This window comes from Dasypus novemcinctus, chromosome 21 (genome assembly GCF_030445035.2).
Source record: "Dasypus novemcinctus isolate mDasNov1 chromosome 21, mDasNov1.1.hap2, whole genome shotgun sequence".
In the NCBI taxonomy this organism is placed as follows: Eukaryota; Metazoa; Chordata; class Mammalia; order Cingulata; family Dasypodidae; genus Dasypus; species Dasypus novemcinctus.
In genome coordinates, this window is record NC_080693.1 from 43152727 (window position 1) to 43159501 (window position 6775).

A 6775-nucleotide genomic window follows, 5' to 3' on the forward strand; every position below is an offset into this window, starting at 1 on the left:
ACAGAGTTAAGTTTTATTGGGAGCCGTGCTCTTGCTCGCAGCCCAGAGCGACCCCCAACCTGACCAAGGCTCCCACCCCATGGTGGACTCGCCCTCCCAGAGCCATAAGCCGCCCGTGGCCTCAAGCATCTTGCCCTCCCTCTTGGCCTGTCAGCCTCCAGGGACCCGCTAGAAGAAAGGCGCCCAACGACGTCTCCATGGGTATGGGCGGATCTACCACCAAGACAGCAGTTGGGAGTCCTGGCTCTAACTCCTCCCTAGAAGTGTGACTTGGAGGGGTCGGTTACCTATCTGAGTTCCCTCCCGTGTTAGAGTGAATGTTCCAACCTACTTTCCTGAACTGTTGTGAGGCAGAGCGGAGACCATGTGTACAAAGTTTGGTAATCTGAAGCATTACAAAGGGATGTTTATGTGATACCTACAAAGCATTTGTAACCCAGCTGGATCTTCAACCCGGCCCCACAAATGCAGGTCCCAGACCGGAAGCCCCTCAAAGCCCCGTTGTAGGGTTCAGGCCCCTTCAAGACACCTCTGCCGCCCGCCCTCTGCACTCATAGCGGGTGAGGAACTAAGCCTCCTCTGGCGACGTCAGCTGATGGGCCAAGGACACTGTCCAGTCCTCGGTGCTGAAGCAACCCGGCCTCCCTACCCCCCCACCCCCCACCCCCCGCTGCTACCAGCAACTGCCCCTGCCTGCAGCCTCTGCTCAAAACCCGGTCCAGACTTTGAGATGTGTCCACGATGACCCAATAACCTGCAGCAGTCCTCATATCCCTAAAAAGTTCTGACAGCCTCTGGTTTGAACAGGAAGCGTTCTAGGAGGTTCAGCTTTACCTGGGAAGGTGCAGGGAAGGCCAATGGCTTGTCCAGATACGTGAATCCCATGCCCTGTCTGATAGAAATTTGCCCACCATAAACATTGCCAGTGCCAACTCCAGATTTGTCCTGTAAGGTGTCTGGAGACTGAAACCAGGGAGAATCCCCACAATTTTCAGGGACTCTATCCCCAACTCACCAGCATCCAAACCACACTGACTCTCCTACCTGTGAGTGGGGAGAGAGTGACTCAAGCAAAAAGGGAAAATTCCTGGAATTCTTCCCATGCCCATTCCATGAGGCAATGATGCCCCTCCCTCTGGATGAACCCCAGCTTGCGTGAACTGCACAACTCTTGTCCTCCAAGTCCAGGAAAGAAGGTGGGCTCAGCTGTGATGACAGTTAGGTTGGGGAACACCAAGAAACCTGGCAGTGGCCAGTCCAGAAAAGGGTATGACTCCAGGCACAGCAACTAGACACCCATACCGATACAAACAACCGAGCCCTCTAACAGCCCTCGCCCTGACTCTCTCACAGCCCACATTAGGCCCATCATAGCTGCCACACTCCTGGGCATCAGCTTGAGGTGCAATGTGGGACCTGGAGGGAGGCAAGGTAGTAATTGAAGCAGAAGAGTTTTTAGTGTTGTACAACCAGGATATTCCAGGAGAGCTGTCCTGGTGGCCCGTGCCCATGTGGCCACAACTAGGACAAGGCATTGGGGTGGTGCCTGCCACCTCCAGGCAGTGCTCTAGGTCAAGGTTGGCCCAGATGTACATGGTGCTCTGGCTGGATCTAGTGCACAGATTGCAGGACTGCACTGACTTTGTGCCAGAGATGAAGTTGTCTGGCCATGCAAGGAAAACTAGGCCCAGTGGCAGGAGAGGGCCTTGAAAGCATTAGGGCATAATGGGAGAGCAGGCAGGCAGGAAACTAGGGCCTGCTGGACTCCACAAGCAACTGGCTGTCCAGAAGCGGTTCCCACCTCATGCTTCTAGCCAGCTCCAGAAAGGTAGATATCCAGGTGGAAGCTAGCCATCCACATAGACCTGATTAAACTTGAACCATACCTTGGGAGCTTTGGGGTCAAAAACTAGAGCACGGGTCACTGTCTCACTTCCCCCCATTGCCATGATGGGGGAGAGTAGATCTATCTAATCACCCACATTTGGTCCTTATCAGAGGCAGAGGCGGCTATCTAGCTGCCCTACTAAACCTCAACTCCTTTCTATAAATCTAATACCTCCACCTCTCCCCAGGGCATGGGGAAGCCAGGGCTGGCACAGGAAAAGTAAGTGGCTTCCGGGGTCTTTCAGGGACCTGCTGCCACATTCTCATGTGCTGGCCTAGGTTTCCTCTCTGATATCTAAGTAGTTCACATGTTAAGAGAAAGATTGCTATGGGAGTCAAATGAAGGAGGCCTGAAGTTGTGGGTAACCCTCTGCCTATTGTTTCTTAGTAGTAAAATGATAGGCATCCTCCAACTGAAGAAGCACTACGTAGTAAAAATCTGATCTACAGTTAGACCTGAAGGAGAACTTCTAAACTACAAAAGGGATAGGAAATATTTGCATTATCCACAGTCCCAGAACTATTGAAGGAGCATGGGCAGCAGAGGTCACTATTGTACAAACACTCACCCTATTGCCCACAACCCATACTTATTTTCTACCACACTTTCTCCCTTGCAAATCTACATAGATTTCCCACCTTACATTTCCTATGGACACACAGAGGTCAAAGGAGCCAATGACTGCCCAGCTAGATTACTGAAGGACAGTTGTAGGGTGGGAGAGGAGCCAGGGCTTTTCACAAACCTCTTAACTCATTTCCATCCCTCACACGGCAGAGACATGTAGGAGGTCTATACAGTGAGGAACAAGGAAGAGGAACTGAGACCTTAGATTTCTTTCATTTTAAAAAAATGAGGCATAAAAATAAGGCCTTTTTTTTTTTTCAAACAAAAGCAGTAAGAATTCTTTATCAGCAGATCTGCACTATAAGAAATGTTGAGAAACCCTGCTATTTTAGAAATAAAGAGGGTCTCAAATAACATATTTATACTTTCTCATTAAGAGATTAGACAAGAAAAACAAACCCAAAGTAAGAATAGGGAAGGAAAATATTATTTTGTATTAGTCTGTTAGAGATTTACTAAAGACCCAAATTGCCAATATCAAGTATGAAAGAGGAGACATTGCTACAGGTCCTACAGATTTTAAGAGGATAATAAAGGAATGTTACAATCAACTTTATGCCATAATATATTTGACAAGTTAGATGAAATAACAAGTTCCTTGAAAGACCCACACTACCAAAATTGACTCAAGAAGAAATAGATAACATGAGGACATTGACTTTGTATTATACACCTTCATACATTGAAAACTGCAGGCATATATAACTTCACTAGTGAATTCAATAAAATGATTAAGGAAGGAATAATATCAAATACACATAAACTGCCAAAAAATAGCAGAGGAGGGAACACTTTCCAACTCATTTTGAGGACAGCATTAACCTAATACACAAAGGTATTACAGGAAAACTACAAACTAATATCCCTCATGAATCTCAACATAAAATTCGTTATCAAAATATAAACAAACCAGGCAGTCAACAGCCCCACCCCAATCAAGATGGCAGAGTGATATGCTTCAGGGCTCCATGCCCCTACTGAAGCTTTGAACAACCAGCAAGAACTGGCAGAAATATCTTTCTAAAAGCTTCAGAAAATAGTTAAAGGATTGCAGTAGCAGGGCAAGCACCAAATCAAGAAAAAGGCAACTTAAAATTGGTAGAACTTGGCAGCGGACTTGGCCCAGTGGTTAGGGTGTCCGTCTACCACATGGGAGGTCCGCGGTTCAAACCCCGGGCCTCCTTGACCCGTGTGGAGCTGGCCCATGCACAGTGCTGACGCACACAAGGAGTGCCGTGCCACGCAGGGGTGTTCCACACGTAAGGGAGCCCCACGCTCAAGGAGTCTGCCCCATAAGGAGAGCCGCCCAGCACAAAAGAAAGTGCAGCCTGCCCAGGAATGGCGTCGTCCACACGGAGAACTGACACAACAAGATGACGCAGCAAAAAGAAACACAGATTCCCGTGCCGCTGACAACAGAAGCGGGCAAAGAAGACACAGCAAATAGACACAGAGAACAGACACCCGGGGTGGAGGGAGAAGGGGAGAGAAATAAATAAATAAATCTTTAAAAAAAAAAGAATTGGTAGAACTTCTCCAGCATCCTTTCACCAGCTTTCTGCACTCCTAGTACAGATCCCTGACTGGTAGCATATATGTCTGGCCCAATCTGTCTGTTGGTGGCATGAGGGACTCCCATGTCCCAGAATTTTCCCTGCATGTAGAAGGCAACTCGCTAAGGTCTCCCAGAGAATACTGTGGGAGAGCATCTCAAGTCATGCTGCCTGGGGCAAGGGATTGTTGACTATAGGACATGCAGCAGCGCAGTACCCAAAACCATGAGGAAACTGTTTCCTGGGGGAAAGGGGACATTTGTAACCCTGTAAGCAAGGGAATTCCTAGGACTACATATGCATGCCCAAGAGAAGACACCAAGAGGCACGGAGACACCAAGAGAAGGTTCCTACACTTTTGCCTGGAGTTATTCTCTAAACTCATTGTATGGATAAGTCCTGAAGGAGAGCACTCACGTGGGTCAATCTTCAAAGACTAGGAAAGGTGTCTTATTTTTTTGCTTCTTCTTTTTATTTGTTGTTGTTGTTAGCTCCTGGCATTCAAGGAAAGCTATATCATAAAAGCAGCATAGGGAACAGATGCCTAAGAGTCTAGATTCCAGTGATAGCACACCAAAATATCTAGTTTTCAAAAAAAGATTGAAACAGGAAGTGATGCCCAGGCAAAGGAAAAGATTAAAGCATTAGAAACAATCAATGAGGGGGATCAGACCTGGAACATTACAAAGATTTTTTTTAATGGTCTTAAATATGCTCAAAGAGCTAAAGAAAAACATGGACAGAGAATTAAAGGAAATCAAGAATATGATAAATGAACATAAAGAGAATCAATAGAGAAATGGAAATTATCATCCCACCCAGCCAGCCGGCCTTTCTTTGATGCCTCCTGAGTGTGGTACATCATGCCGGGCTCTGAAAGGAGCACGTTCCAATGCTAGGAGGGAGGTATTCAACATTCAGGACAAAGGATGCCCCCATTCTGCCCTTTGAGAAGCTTCCAGGTCGGTTTTGGACAGTGCCAGCAATAGAAAGTGCAGGAGATTCCACTAGGCAGGTGTTTACAGAGGACCTAGTTTATTGACCCATCCCAGAGCAGGAGATGTGGAGAGGTAGGATGGGCATGATGATAAGAATTGTCAAAATCAGGTTCCAGATGGAACACATAAAGTGTTCAAGGACACACGTGTGAAATTGAAATCACCACCTCCACCTGCATTTTCCTTCCCTTTCCTAAAAGAACAATGTTCATATGATGTCCAGATTTTAACGCAGAAAAGCTTTTGTTTGTTCCTACTTGCACAGCCCCTGTTGCCATCACACATGTACACACACACCCTGTACCTAATGGGGTACTGAAAATTCTGGTGTTTAGACTTTCTTCACAGTCATAAGTAATAGCTAAGTTATTTTCTTTAAAATGACATTTCTCTGGAGGACGACTCCTCTATAGCTGATTTCCTCAGTAGAGATGAAGGGGGCAGAGCATCCCTGCAGAATTTAAAGAATCTATGTAAGTCTGTGCCGTGCATCTTAATTACTGTATCAACGACTGAGTTGCCTTTCACCTGTCATACAGATGTGTTGTGTTGTTTTTGTTTGTTTGTTTTTTGTTTTTGAGGTACTGGGGCCGGGGATTAAACCCAGGACCTTGTATGTTGGAAGCCGGCACTCAACCAGTGAGCCACATTGACTTCCCTGAGTTGGTTTTTTTTCATTTGTTTGCTTGTTGGGTTTTTTGTTGTTGTTGTTTTGTGTGGGTTTGTGTGTGTGTGTTTTGTGGAGGCACTGAGAACAAACCCATGTGGGAAGCAGGCACTCAACTGCTTGAGCCACATCTGCTCCCTAGATGTGATTTTTAAAAGTTATCAAGTAGGAGCAAATGTGGACTGCACGGTTGAGCACCTGCCTCCCATGTGGGAGGTTCTGGGTTCAGTTTCCGTTGCCTCCTAGAAAAAACAAAAACAAACCAAAAAACCAACTCAGGGGAAGTGGACGTGGCTCAATTGATAGAGCGTCCATCTACCATATGGAGGGTCCAGGGTTCAATCCCCAGGGCCTCCTGACCCGTGTGGTGAGCTGACCCATGCACAGTGCTTCTGTGTGCTAGTGCCGTGCCACACAGGGGTGTTCCCCACGTAGTGATGCCTCATGCACAAGGACTATGCCCTGTAAGGAGAGCCACCCTGCGTGAAAAAAGCGCAACTCACCCAGAAGTGGCGCCATACACATGGAGAACTGACGCAGCAAGATGATGCAATGAAAAGAGACACAGATTCCCAGTGCCACAGAGAATGCAAGCGGACACAGAAGAACACACAGCGCATGGACACAGAGAACAGACAATGGGGGAAGTGGAGAGAAATTTAAAAAATAAATCTTAAAAGAAAAACAAAAACCAACTCAGGGGAGTTGCTCAGAAATTTAGTGCCAGCTTCCCACATATGAGCTCCCAAGTTCAGTCCTTGGCTCAGGTTCCTTAAAAACAAAGAAGTTATCAAGTACCTTAGCCACACACACAGCTCTTCCTGGGCTGCCTTCCTCTTCAGTCAGGGTTTTCACAACCTTCTCACCTCCTGTACCCTGTTCCCTCTGCCAGGAACTTTTACTCTCCTTCCTGGTTGACAATTTTTCTCCCCCTTTCAGTCTCCTTTCAAGTTTCATTTCCTCCATGGAACTTTCTGAAGGGAGAATTAGGCACATATCTGGGTTCCTATGAGTTTATTGCTTATCCACAACTCCCCAAATC